General features: G+C 38.5%; 1 long non-coding RNA gene across 3 annotated transcripts in view; it reads left to right on the top strand.

Moving 5' to 3' along the window:
* The first annotated feature begins 1,615 nt into the window (after positions 1-1,615).
* Positions 1,616-15,271, top strand: part of LOC115294615 — a 78,293-nt gene continuing 64,637 nt past the window's right edge. For 2 of the 3 annotated variants that reach the window (XR_003909998.1, XR_003909999.1), the window contains exons 1-3: positions 1,616-1,715; positions 2,476-2,622; positions 11,725-11,830. This is a non-coding gene — a long non-coding RNA (uncharacterized LOC115294615). Of the gene's footprint in view, positions 1,716-2,475; positions 2,623-11,724; positions 11,985-15,271 lie in introns of those variants that run through there. The other variant, XR_003909997.1, reaches the window with a different exon arrangement.

Raw genomic sequence — 15,271 nt, 5'->3', positions numbered from 1 at the left:
GAAAGTTATAGTGTTCTTATTCTCATTTGTATATAGAAATGTGTGTTAAATGCGTGTGTCTGTATGCATTTTGGTACGTAGTTCACCTTGCATTGTATATGAAAGCCGTTCTAAATTAAAAACATATTTTCAGATGTTTCTTACATTTTCTTGTCATAATAAGCAAAATCTTGTAAGGAGAGTAGTTTATAAAACAATGCTTTGCCCAAGTAGAAGACCTTCTGTTAATTTAAGGTAGGGTTGTAGCACTGTAGATAAGTCAAAAGGGCTAATATGAAATTATTCATCAATAGCCAAACCACATAGATCATGATCCAATAAAACTGAAGAGTCAAAATTTTTATATTTTTCGGTCAACCAGCCCTCCAGTTTATTGTATAGATTATTTTGCCATCCTTGAACATCATTAATAGGGCAATAATTCTTCTTCTTTCTTTCTTTAATGTGAGTGCCCTTTACATGTTTGCCTCTGACCAAAGGAGCCTTTTAGATTGTAATAAATGTGGGCTGTGGTGGAACTAAAAACAAACAAGTTTAAAATTCATTTTACAAAGTGACAAAGGTCCTGCTAATAGTTATAGTCAGTTCACTAATTACAACTCATGCTTTTGACCTAGTGTTTGTTTTCTACATTTGTCTTGTTTTTAGTGTAAGTCATTACCAAAAAATTGAAGTTTCCTATCACCCAGCACTAGTGCTACTGCTTCATAACTTATGACAAAAATGTGTCTAGTGAATTTCTGAGTACCTTCTGCCTATGAATATAGAGGTCTGAAAGAAAGTCAGGAGTAAGTTAAGTGGGACAAGAAAGCTATTCCAATATAATAAATAAACCTGTATATGAGGTTAAAGAATCTGAAGCTAATAGAAGGAAGGCTTGTTTCTCAATTTCACAAAGTCTGATGCAGTTCAGGGGATACTGCCATTCTGTGACTCTGGGATAGAAGCTACTTGTCTCTGTGGCCTTAGCATTTAAACAATGGCCTCCATGGTAGCCAATGACAAAGGAACACAGAGGAGGCACACTGGCTTTTATTTTAGCTCTCTCAGCATGCAAATGATGTGTGTCTACTCTCACCTTTTAGTCCATCTGCTAAACTAGTCACACAGCTTCCACCTAATTGCAAGGGAGGCTAGAAAATTGTATGGGATACACCAGTCAGGAAATCAATTAGAGAAGTAGAAATAGTAGGAGATATAGATATTAAAGGATTTATTATAAGGAATTTGTTTACAAAATTGTTGGGGCTGGATAGTCAGGTCTGAAGTCCACAGAGAGGGCCACCAAGAAGTCGAGATCCAAAGCAGACTGGAACTCACAGGCTTAGGTGGAAGCTGCTATCTATAGGTGGACTTTTCTTTCTGTCTCACGGAAGCCTCAGCTCTGTTTTCAAAGCCTTTCAACTGATTAGATCAGGCCCACCCAAATTCTCTAGGATAATATGTTACTTAAACTCAACAGATTGTGACCTTTTAATTACATCTGCAAACTCCCTTCACAGCAACACCTACTGTGATTACTGTAGTGAGCCAAGTTGATATATGAAAAGAAGAAGAAGAAGAAGAAGAAGAAGAAGAAGAAGAAGAAGAAGAAGAAGAAAAAGAAGAAGGAGAACAAGAAGAAGAGGAGGAGGAGGAGGAGGGGGAGGAGGAGGAGGAGGAGGAAGAAGGAGGAGGAGAAGAAAAACATTGCAAGGGTGCATGTGGAATAACAGGTGAGCTCTGTCTCTGTCAGAATATGAGATCATTACACTATGTCTTATTAGGCATTATCATTAACAACTACAACAAAAACCAAAAAGATGTGAATCAGTGGCCCTGTGAATTAATGTGTGAGAAAAAAGAGAACTATCACTTAATTATATGAATTGCACATTTCTTCATCTAATTTGAACTAATAGATTATTGAAGACATTTAGTCTAGAAAACTTTTGTCCAATCCTTAGAAACCTTCCAAGAACCAACAATCATCTCCCCTAACTAACTTACCCTAGCATGCGGTTGTTTTGATATTTGGCCTAAGTGTGTTACTAACTACGTCTTAATGCATTTTGTTCTTGTTTTTCCATTCCATCTATTTTGTTCTGCTCTGTTCTTGTTCTTATTGCCCAAGCATTGCATACATATTTGTTAAATTATTATTGGTTAGTCCAAACTGGCCTGTTCCTTAATCTTAATGCTACAGAAATTAGATTTTATTTGAAGTTTAAATGCTGTCCCTTAATTATCTTCCTTCCTTTTCTTATGCCTCTTGGCATTGCTTTTGTGTTCCTCTTCTGCTTCTCATTAGCAGCCCACTGAGCTGCATCACCCTCTCACACTGGCAACAAGCAGGAGAGCTTTGGTTTAGTAGCTTCACGTTACTACCAGCCAGTTGGTCCTCCCCAGTGCCCAGGTCACAGCTTCCATCGCTGTTATTAATGTCACCTGGTAATGGCTGATGGTGTTTCACATGTTTCCCTGTGCTCTGAAAAGAATATTTGCCAAGAGTTGGCCAGACACGATAGTGGACGGAATCAAGCACGTCTTCCATCTGCTGCCTGCATTTGCTGTCTGTATTTACCCTGCATATTACCTGAGCAGAAAAGAGAGACTTGCTTCCACAGACATCAGCTCTACCAGGTGAGGAGCCAAAAGCAAGCCCTTTCTGGCCAAGTTGTGCTTAGCCTTTCTCTGTTGGAAGTTACTCTTTGCCAGTCAGGCAATAAGTCAGAACTAAAAGCTGCAGGAGACAGACAAAGTGATGCAGAATTAATGAACTACTTTGTGCCAAGGTACAAAAATAATATTTGGGCAGTAAACAGTTTTAAGGTCAAAGTTATTTCCCCTTGGGACCATTATTAGATTAACAAGTGATTTATCAGGCACAGACAGTACTGTTTTTGGTGGTCCTAAAGAGAAGTGATTGTGCTTGCTAAACCAAAGCATATACCTTTCCTTTATTATCTGTTGGGTCAAGATCTCACCTTATCATAACATACCTAAATATGGATTTACATTGCCAAATATCATTAGTGCATGGTCTGAGTAAGCAATATGCATTTTTAAAATTGTCTGAACACCTCTTCATGTGCCAACTCTGGCGATAATTACCAAATGTCTATATCTAGAAAAACAGGCAATTCAGAAATATCAATTTGTGCTATTATTTATGATACACATGTGCTAGTTTTCCCTAAATATAGACATTTGGTAATTATCACTGGGACTATTTGTTACAATTCCAAAGTAGATACCAATGAAATAGAAATAATTTATTTGGTAAAAATGTAAATTGCTGAAAAATTCTCATTATCTTTTTGTAGAGTACAGTTCTTAGTTTCCTATTCATATTTCATGTAATAATTTTGGATTAGCCATCTGGTTTGTTGAGGGTTGAAAATCTGTTTAACACCAACGCAGAATTTTTGTTAAAAAATAAAACAAGTCACACAGAAATCACAAACGTTTTTCAGGTATTTCACAATGCTAATAATGAATAACTTTCAGGAGATGGTATGTAGATTTGCACTTTTATCTTTAGCACCTTTCTTGTTTTCCTTTTTTTTTTTTCCGTTTGTGCAATTTAGATTCACCTGCAGCCTGCTTTTGAAACCCATTTTTTGGGGATGTGTCAATTTAAATGGCTGAAATATAACAATTCTTGCAAAACATTCATGTTGCCCCCCTCACCCTCTTCTAGCACCACTCACTCCTCGCTTGTCCAAGTGGTTAACTCAGAAGAGTAGATACAGCACGTTCTCAATGATTCCAAGGCTTTATCTATGAAACTGAGTTCTCTCCTCTCTGCCCCATGTCTGCAAATAGACTCCAACCTTTTGTTACTTATCCTGGGTAGATATGGTTGGTCCACATGAGGAGACTGGGAAGCAGAGTATGGATTTATTACGTACGTATTACGTGTACGGCATAAAAAGAGGGTTTGTAGGGTTATTCTTCTATGTCTTGATAAACTACATTCTCACCAGTGGGTTTTTTTTCCCATCTATGGCAGGAAAACAGCTATTTCCTGTGAATGTGTGTGTCTGTAACTTCATCCCAAATCACTGACCTCCACACAACAAAAATGTATTCTGGTGTATCTTGCTGAATTGTTTTTGTAGTCATATGTTGTGCCTGAGGTGTTCGAACATTGGGATAAAGCCTTCATCTATCCAGGGATCAAGCAGGGTGGGTGTGGGTTGACAGCATATCTCTCGTATTATACTCTGGAGGCTAAAGTTAGGCTTCCACAGCTTATCTGAACATGTTGTTAGAGAATATTCTTTGTGGGGGAGAGAATATTCTGGGTTTTCCCACACAGATGTGGAATTCTGTTAAGCACACCTTCAAATACCACCTGTAAGAAATGTAGCTTTGAAGAGAAAAGCTTAATAGAGTTTGAAGACTTTTTTTTTTCCTGTCAAGACAGGGCCCAAAGCTGAGTACGATAACCACAAGAAGTATGCTTCTAGATGCCCAGAGAAACTACTGGGAGGAAGCAGAAGGTTAGCTTTTCCTAAGGTTTTGAAATGACGCCTGATTTTTGTTTTGATAGGGAGAAGAAGGGTCAGTTTGCTACATGATCTCATATGTAATCCTCTATCTTCTGATAAGAAGGCCAGAGAGGGACTTTTTCCCTTACAGAAATCCCCTAAATTGTAAGGGTGTAAGTTTTGAGAAAATGTGTATTAGGTAGCCACTAAATTGAAAAAGAAATTCAGAATACAGACCTAGGTACCTCTCAGTCTTAATTCTTTATTTTCTCACTAAACTTTTTAATCTGGAAAGGGATGAAAAATGATCCATGTATTACTTATAGGCCAACACTTATAATGCCCTCAGTAACAATTCATTTTTGTTGTTGTTGATGTTAATTTGGCTAAGGTGGAAAATAAAGACTATAAATGAGTTAAAAAGCTAATAAAGGGATATATGTGCAGACTGAGCATTCTCACCCAGAGCTATGCACAGGTAGTGAGGTGTTGCAGCTATTAGCACTAAATTAGTCTCTTGCCACAAGTAAAGCCACATTGAGTATTATAGGCATATCAGAAGCTCACAGACCAGCGTAGCAGAAAAATACCATAAAGAGCCCTAAGAGCCTTGATCAAATCAGAGAGGAATAGTCTACCAAAAACCTATAGAATGTTTATGTTCTAATCCCTTTCACAAAGAAAATGATTCTTGTCTCCATTGCTTTTATTGGGGATAATTCCTATCACCAACTGATGAGGAATATGAAGATAAAATTAGTTAAGAATGTTATGATCAAGGCTTAGAAAATCTTAGGTAATACTTTATATTTGGCAGTGGGTCTGAAATGGACCCTGCCCTTCATTCTAGTCTGTTTTTTTCAAGGGATTTGGTGTGAGTAACCTGGGTCTGTATCTGCTTCTCGTAGATGATGATTACCAAAGTGATGGAAAGAACTACAGTATCAAGGGACGGAAGTGGCTGGGTCGGGAGGAAGCAGGAGTGTTCTCGGACAACATAATTGCAGTTTAGAGCAATGTAACATAATTTTCACGGGGCCAGTAATTTCTGAATATTAATTTCAAGGCTGAATTAAACGATCTCAGCCTATAAGAAGGGAATCAATGATTCTGTCTTCTGGATGTTTTCTTGATTCTTATGTCTATTTTCTGCCCTCTTTTTTTGCTATTCTTAAAAACACATATGTAGTGTTTTGTACAAACAGTTCTCTATATATTCCGTGCATATCGATGCACAAGACAACTAAGAGTTTTGTTTTCACATTTAAAATTTAGGTCACTCTGTTACCAGGTCTAGGGTGCTTAATTTTGTGCCACTCTTTCAGTCTGGCTCTGCGATGTGTCATTTGGTGGTCTGTAACTCTATATTCAGTGGGTTCTCCAGGGGCAGTAGGCCCTCAGCACAATGGCTCTCCCTACAGGTTCTGCCAGGTTAAGAACAGGCAGTCAGCTATTGAGACTCGAGCAGGAGAAAATGCTTAGGAGCATCTGTATGCCAAAATCTATTTTTAAAACTTATTTTATTTATGATCTATAATCCTTCGTCTCAAGGCTGTTAGACACTGCCTTTTTTTGAAAGCTGTCCTTTCGAGTGCTGATGTTAGAACCAAAGTCTCAGAGCATCACAGAAGCCACTCTTTTCCTACCTACAAGCTTTAGGGTTAGTTCTAATAGCATGTCACTTGTAAGGCTAATTCAAAACACTAAATAGGGTTAGCAGTTCCATTTGGTGTGATTGTATCATAAAGCCACAGTTGTCTATCTTCAAATGTTCCTGTGTTTAATATTGTTGATAATAATAAAAATCTTCATACATTTATCACAAGAAATGCAAAGCTCTTTAAAATGGTCTTATTAGAAGATCCTTGTGAAGCATGCCTTGAAAATATCTCCATCTGGGTTTCCCCAACTGAAGATACTGGTCTTCGCCAAATCAAACATGATCTAGGTTTCCAGAAGTTACAGTTTTTAACTCTAGAATGAGGGTTCATGCCACTTAGAGCAACTAAAGGAAAACTAGATAAGAACATAATTGTATGATCCTATTTTTCTAATATTATAATAACATATAAGTCTGGCAAATTCCTTTTCTAAAAAGAAATGTCTTTTTTCCATAAATCTGTTTGTGTGTTCAAACTAAAATCTAAGCCTATTCCTGAAGCAAAAGCAAATCTTAACCTAACCTTGAATAATACTGAAGTATTGTGGTTTTTAAGTTTATTTATTTATTTTGAGAAAGAGAGAGAGAAAAGGAGAGAGAGGGAGACAGAGAGAATCCCAAGCAGGTTCCACTTTCCGCACAGAGCCCAATGCACGGCTCAATCCCATGACCCTGGGATCATAACCTGAGTCAAAATCAAGAGTTGGATGCTCAATGGACTGAGCCATGCAGGTGCCCTCTGATGTACTGGTTTAATCAGATACAAATGCTCTTTAAATTTGTCCTTCTCCTCTTCATTTTAGAGATAAAATTCTATGTATTTATGATTAAAATGGTCAATTCTTAGAGCTGCCCAGGCAAGTCGCAGTATGACATAAAGAAGACTCCTTTCAAGGGTGTCTGTGTTCAGACCAAATTATCAGGATGCATCTGTAAATTGAGTGCCATTAATGCCTAGAATTAGGAACCTCAAGAGGCAGCCTACACTAGATAGGGATTCTGCTCCCAAGGTACTGCATGATTATGTTGTGAGATATTTGCAGAGAAGTTTATTTTGGGCTGGGTGAAATTAGCATCTTTGTTTACAAGAATACCACCATCTCACTGATCAAGTTAAAGTACATGCCTAATAACCAGCATTTCTTAGGCTTTTATGTTGCCCTTAATTAGACTCTTCAAAGTTAATTAGGGGAACAAATGGTACTTTTTGTTCTTTTAAGTCCCCTTTCACAGCTTTCTCACACTTAAAATGTTCCCACATTTATAGGTAGCTTGGCTTCTGCTTTAAACCTACTGGTTAACTGCTTCTTGGTCAGCTCCTCCTCCATTCACAGAGCACAGGCCGCTCCATTTTCTTGTGTGCCTTTGATCCTTTTTGTTTCTTTTTCTGATTTTCAACTGTTAATATGGTTTATTTTTAGATACAAAATTATTCATTAATTTTTTTGTCGTCGCTCCTGTTTGGGAACAGCGTTTTGCTCAAGGCTTAGAAACTGGCAAACTAAATTTGTGGAACACTGGCACGTGCAGGGAGACTAGGACAGCTTATAAAATTGCACCGAAACATTTGAGTTTTCATAACCCTATCCCTGAGTGTGGGGTGGTGGTAGGTGGGATATAACACTCCTCATTTGAATTAAAGTAAAAATAATCGACCTCATTTTTATACCAATTATAGATTTGAGTAGTTTTCTTTGTAAAAATATTTTTCTTTATTTTTATTTTTAATTAAGGGCTTATTGCATACAGAAAGTTGGCACTTAATATAATAATCTAATCCTAAGGAAGTGAGATTTTTCAGCCATGATGTCTGTCTGCTTTGTGCCACTAATGGTAACATAAGACTATTAGAAGTGAACCGTGTAAATGAGAAATAGTCTTCGCATTAGAACGGGAGTCTGTCACTCTTCTGGCAACCCTGCCGAGAGCTGCACATCAAAGCCACCACACTGTGCTAATAGTGTCACTTATCCCACAGCCTTTACACTGTCCCATATGCAGTTGCGATGCAGGGGGTGTGCGCATGAGGGTGAGAGGGGAGTTGACAACGTGCTAGAAGAAACCGTAGGAGATAAACTGAATGTGATTTATCACCTCTAATCCTTGCAATGAAAAACATTTAGGAAGAGCAAATAATTGAGGTCTTTCAGAAGTATGTTTTTATTGAAAACAACAACAACAAAACAACCCAAACCTTGAATTAATTAACAACCTAAAAATGGAGGAATATAAATATATTTTTTAAAAAGTCATGAGAACATTCTTAGTATGTTTATATAATTGGAAGAAATTAGTCTTTCAAACAATCTCTTTAGAATTATATGCCTGAAAGAATGTAAAAAAATGCCTTCATTATTATTTTTGTATATGGCAATCACGATCACAGATATCTACGTAACTCAAGTTGCTGAAACAGAAGTATTTCTATTAAACAGAAAGCAATCATTGATAATGGGTCTGTATCCTACTCATTGTCGTCTTCCTTCCTGGGCTACTTGCTTTTGTTGTATTTGATATTTTCGTGGTTGCATGGTAGTCCTGCAGTGGCACCAGACTGACAGGCTGGGTGGGGGAGAAGCACGCAGGCGCATGAGGACAGCCTAAGCGCCCGTCTGAGAGCTGGTCTTGGCCCCGGCGCAGCAGATGGGGCTCAGCTTCCCATGCCAGGTAGGTGGGCTATGCAGAGCACACCTGGGCCCTGCTCCAGGGTTTCGACCAGGCCTGGGTTAAAGTTTCCGGCTTGACTTCTAGGCCAGTCTACTCAATTGTTCTCTTAGGACTGAGCTATCTGTAAATGCTGCTTCTAGGGCCCTTTAAACTGTCTAAGCCATTTGGGAGAAATGGGAGGAAGAAATTTAAATGGCTGAGTTGAAGTTTGCCTTTACATTTCAAGCTTGCACAGAGGTGGTATAAAAGATTTTCCAACAACGTTGGTGTGATCTAGGAGGAAAAAAAAACCAAGCGTTTCCAAAAATGAAAAAAAAGCCCTTCATGGAAGATAAAGCCAATAGACAAGGATTAGAAACAAACACCTCCATTTCTTCTCATTACCCCAAGGCCTCTTTTGCAGATTTTAGAGGAGTCTGTGTCCATTTTTTGACCTTCATCTAATCTTGTAATTGTAACATATAGAATGATTTGATTTACAGTCCCTTTTGGGTCTTGGAGACCACAGAGATAGAAAAATTGACAGTCTTTCAAAAAGGACCAAGACAGAGAAGGTTTAAGTGGCAGAAAAAGGAAAAACTGCAAAATTTTGGAGGTCTTTCAGTTTAGTGGCCAGAGATCTTGTGGTCTGACACTATGCTTTCACGTGAGGATAATACCATAGAAATGAAGTGAATTTTGTTAACTCCAGAAAGCTGTTCCCCTTCTCATAGTCTCATCTCAGCACCATTATAATCTCCTGAAGCTAGAAGCCTCTGAGTCATCCTCAATCCTTCAGTTACCCTTCCCCTTCTTACCCACGTAGCCTCATTATACTGATTTTCCCTCTTAAGTATCTCTTCATTTTGAGTCCCTGTCCCAATATCCATAGTTTTATTTTGGGGATGACTGCGCAATTGAAACCTTATTCTTCATTCTCCATGTTTCTTATCCAGTCCCATAGATTGGATGTAATTAAGAATATTCATGTATAGGCTGCCAATGATTGATAATAGGGCCTTATGTGTCATTGTTTACTGGGTGCAACTGCCTATCACTTCATCTCCCCAGTTCTAATCTGTCCATACTGCCAGATGTCCTCTCCAAAATCACAAGGCTCATCCTAGAGTGTGCCTTGCTACCATTACATAATCTCCAGTGCCTCCTGGGAGAACAACATTCATCATGATGCCTCCCCAGTCTTTCCCTTCCACAAACCCTGCCACCTTCATCTCTTCTCATCTCCCACATGCCCCCTACGCTTCAGCCACAAGGAACTTCTCACCATTCTCTGAATATGCCACTCTTTCAAACTTTGTGTTTTCCCATATGCTGTTTCTTTTCCTGGCGTGCCCTTCCCTCCTTTCTCTGCATAGCGAACTCCCACTCATGCTGTAAGACCCAGCTCAAATGCCATCTCTTCTCTGAAAACTTCCCCACTTCTGAAAGAACAACTGTCATTCAGAGATCCACTAGCTTTTTGTGGACACCTCTTTTAAGATAACCATAGATAGTACCAATCCCAATTGTGGGCTAGAAGGACCCTGATGTAAACATCTCTGACCCTCCTCCAGCCAGAGAGAGGTCCATGTGGTCAAAGGGATGTTACCCAAAGCCCTAACCTCCCCCTTTCTGGCTTTGGCTGTGGATACCCTGTTACTATAAAACTTCCTACACAAAGGGCCACAGTATCATGCTAGAAACTGCCAGGGGGGCTTTCCCTGCTTTTTACATCTGAGAATAGTCCATGAAGTTGGTGTGAGCACCATTAAGTTTAAGGAATGGATAGAATCTGGTTGGAGTGTAGACTTGTTGCCTATTGTATCCACATACATGTGCCCAATGGTAAAAGAACTGAAGTGAAGGTGGTGAGAGAAGGTACAGGCTTGGGGCTAAAGGACAGCTTCCTCAATGACATTCATTTCTAGCCTGGAACTCTGAGGAACTCAGGAATTCTAAATTTGAACCTAGTAGTTCATGTTGTTAAGAAGGCGTATTTGTCAAGGTAGAAAAATAAAATATTTTATACAATGGTTTATACCTTAATTTATAATTTTTAAAAATATTTAGACATCGAGTATGTGAACCTCCATTTGTATGCTTGCTCTGGTCCAGCAAATGCTAGGAATAGACCTGCCTAAAGCAGAGTTCTTTTTTTAAAAATTTTAATGGTTTTCTTTTTTTTGAGACAGAGAGAGAGAGAGAGAGAGAGAGAGAGAGAGAGAGAGAGAGAGCATGAGCAGGGGAGGGGAAGACAGAGAGAGAGAGAGAGAGAAACACAGAATCCAAAGCAGGCTCCAGGGTCTGAGCTGTCAGCACAGAGCCTGATGCAGGGGTCAAACTCAAGAACCATGAGATGAAGTAGGACACTTAACCGACTGAGCCACACAGGAGCCCCTAGCACATTTATTTCTGGACATTTTTATCTCCTTAACTAGGATGTGACCTCACGGAGGGCTAAGATTCTTTTTTTATTTAAATCTTTGTACTTCAGTAGTTTAATATCAGGGTGCCTGGGTGGCTCAGTGGTTGAGCATCCAGCTCTTGATTTCAGCTCAGGTCACGATCCCAAGGTTGTGGGATCGAGGCGTACTCCAGGGCTCCATGGTGAGTGTAAAGCCTGCTTAAGATTCTCTCTCACCTTCTGCCCCTCTCCCCTGCTTTGTCTCTGAAATATTTAAATAAAAACTAGTCCAATATCTTGCTCGAAAATATATTTTTGATATAAAAATTATATCCAAAATGCTTGACTTATAGAGGCAGGAACATGTACAACAAAGTTAAAGAATAATATGTATTGATTAAAGAAAAAAATTAGACTCACTGTGGCTGAAAAACAGACTCATGAGCCTTGGGTAACCATCAATCCCTAGCATGATTAAAAGAGAGTATCAGAGTAGAGATAGAGATATAGTAGGCTTCTGAACTTTCTTCTTTCCACAGACCCTGAATGTTCAGCCACATGTGGAGCAGTTCCCTCTGAAAGAAATTCAGAAACTCGCCTAGTGAGTCCTACACACTGGGAAAAAGAAAATACATATTGAAACAGGTAGGAAAGGCTGAGACACACTCTTGGCATACACCCCATCCCTGACACAGTGACATATGGTTGGGAGGGAACCCCCATTTCCTAGCTTCTTACTGAGGAGCAAAAAGTTTGGGCTTACTTCTAGTGCCTCACTTTTAAGCTCCCATTGTAAGGATGAGTCCTCATAACACCAGTTTCTGAAAGTATATGGGCCTTGTCTCTGCAAGATCTTAAGGACTGTAGTAAGCAAAGAAGTAGTTCTTAATAGGTGTGCAAACACTCCCTGTGACTATCCTCCTAGGGGTCAGGGCAGAGAGGAGCAGTCAGAAGCACCTGTCTTCCTGTCTTTCCCTGGAAGAAGTTTGAATGCATATTTATAAGCTGCTGCCTGAGGATCAAACTTTTTTTTTTTTTTAGTGTTTTTTTTTTTTTTTAATTTTTGAGAGAGAAAGAGAGAGACAGTGTGAACAGGAGAGGGTCACAGAGAGAGGAAGACACAGAATCCAAAGACAGGCCCCAGGCTCTGAGCTAGCTGTCAGCACAGAGCTTGACACGGGGTTCAAACCTACAAACCATGAGATCATGACCTGAGCTGAAGTCAGACACCCAACCAACTGAACCACTCAGGTGCCCCAAGGATGTAGCTTCTAATTTGGGTACATCTAGGGGTTGCTGTGATTCTCTGAGAAACCAGGGAACCCAGTGAACATTACCTCTGCCTTTTCCCTCTGGCTCACTCCAACAGTAACACCAAGTTGCTAGTGAGCTTGTCCAAACATCTAGTGTCCTAACTTTTATAACTGCTACCCAAGGGATGGGTGACAAAATTGCCTAGCTCTAATAGTTGGGCTTGCATTCCTGAATCCCATGGGTCTATAGCAAAAAAGAAAAAAAAAAGAAAAGAAAAAAAGAAAAAAAAAGATTTTTAACACTGGAATAGAAGCACCCCTCTCCTCCCCCACCTCCCTTGCAGGTGTCTGTCTGGACTTAGTGTAGAGGAAGCAGGTAAAAATGCCCATCTTCTTGTTTTTCCATGGAAGTGGCTTCAGTACATACTTTCTTAGCTGCTATGTGAAGGTTTAGCTTCTAATTAGCCTGTATCTACATGCTTGAGATCCTTCTTTTTGGGACACTGCTTGGTCTTGGCACACCCTCAACTACCTATCAGCATAAAATAGATTGTTAATAATGATAAGATAGTTTATGTAAGTTTCATGGTAACCACAAAGCAAAAACCTGTAGTTGATACATGAAAGATAAAAAGAAGAAATCTAAGCATACCATTAAAGAAAATTATTAAACCACTAAAGAGGAAGAAAAGAACAAAGGAGCTACAGAATTAAAAAAAAAAAAAAAGAAACCAATAAACCAAACCTCAGTAGTAAGTGTATACCAATCTATAATCACTTTAAATGTAAATGAACTAAATTCTGTAATCAAAAGATGTAGAATTGATAAATGGATTAAAAAAAGACCCAATCATGTGCCTAGAAGAGACACTTCAGCTTTCAAGACACATATAAAATGAAAGTGAAATAATGGAAACAGATATCCCATGCAAATAAAAACAAAAAGAAAGCAGGATGGAAGCTATTCTTCTCTCATATAAAAAATACTTTAAATCGTTGACTGTAACAAGAGACAAAGAAGGTCATTATATAATGATGAAGTGGTCAGTTCATCAAGAGGATAAAACAATTGTAAATATTTATGTACTGAACTTTGTAGCACCTAAATGTATAAAACAAATTTTAACAGATCTGAAGTGAGAAAAAGACTAGAAAGACAATAGGAAAAAAATCAATGAAACTAAAAGCTCATTTTAAAAAATACATTTATTAGAGAGAAAGAGCAAGAGAGAGAGCAGGTGAGGTGGGGAATGAATGTACCATGCATGAAGAACAGTCTCTTCAATAAATGGGGGTTTTGGGGAAACTGATCAGCCAGACACAAATCAAACTGGATCTCCTTCTTACGCCATACAGAAAAATAAACTAAAAAATGGACTAAAGACTAGAATATAAGACCTGAAACTTATAAAAATTCTATAAGACAAAATTGGGGGTATGCTTCTTGATATTGGTTTTGGCAATAAAGTTTGGGAATTGATACCAAAACCAAAGGTAACAAGAACAAAAATAAATACATAGGACAACTACAGATCATGAAGCTCTGCACAGCAAAGGATATCATCAACAAAATGCAAAGACAGCCTATGGAATGGGAGAAAATATTTGCAAATCATATATTCAATAAGAAGTTAATATTTGAAATATACAGGAATTTATACAACTCAATAGCAGAAACAACAAATACACAATTAAAAAATGGGGAAAGGACCTGAATGGACATTTTTCCGGAGAAGGCATACAAATGGGCACCAAGTACATGAAAAAGGTGCTCGACATCACTAAATATTAGGGAAATGGAAGTCAAAATCCTAACTTATACTTGTTAGGATATCTATTATAAAATAAAACAAGACATTACAAATGCTGGTGAGTACATGGAGAGAAGGAAACCCCTGTACACTACTGGTAGGAATGCAAACTGGTACAGCCACTGTGTGAAACGGTATGGAATTTCCTCAAAAAACTAAAAATAGAACTATCATATATATGTTCCAATAATCCTACTTTTGGGAATATATCCAAAAGAAATAAAATCATTATCTCAAGGAGATATTTGTGCTTCCATATTCATTGCAGCATTATTCACAAGAGCCAAGGTATGAAAACAACTTAAGTGTTCTTCATGACATTAGTGGATAAAGAAGTTGTGTCTATATATACAATGCAATATTATTCAATCATAGAAAAGAGTCCTAGATCCTCATAATCCAAGTCAGTTCTTATGAATGACTTCCTATTAATTGCAGTATCATCCCTTCATTCATTTACTTATTCACTCATTCCTATCACTCTGTAATACTTTTGTATTTTTTAAAGTTTATTTATTTATTTTGAGGTGGGGAGGGGCAGAAAGGAGAGAGAGAATCCCCAGAAGGCTCCACACTGTCAATTGCAGAGCCTGGCACAGGGCTCTATCTCACAAACCATGAGATCAAGACATGAGCTGAAATCAAGAGTCTGACACTTAACCAACACTTAACTAGTGCCCCAATACTTTTGTATTTTAATAGAATTCATATTACAGAAATTACATTCCGTAAGTGGGATTTCAGATCAGTTTTAATGGGGGGTGCAGGAGTCAGAATGATGAAGGAGACTAGTTCAAGGGGTAGCACATCTACTTGTGACATCTTAATATATATCCCAAGATATAAATGGTTTACTATCCTGCTCAAGGAGAAGGTGTTATGTACCCTGGATGACATTCTATCATCTTTATTTTTTTTTCAATAATATTTTATTGTCAAATTGTTTTCCATACAACACCCAGTGCTCTTCCCCTTAAGTGCCCTCCACCATCACCACCACCTCTTTTCCCCCCTCCCCCTTC

This window comes from Suricata suricatta, chromosome 6 (genome assembly GCF_006229205.1).
Source record: "Suricata suricatta isolate VVHF042 chromosome 6, meerkat_22Aug2017_6uvM2_HiC, whole genome shotgun sequence".
Classification (NCBI taxonomy): domain Eukaryota; kingdom Metazoa; phylum Chordata; class Mammalia; order Carnivora; family Herpestidae; genus Suricata; species Suricata suricatta.
This window is presented reverse-complemented; position numbering and strand designations above follow the sequence as displayed.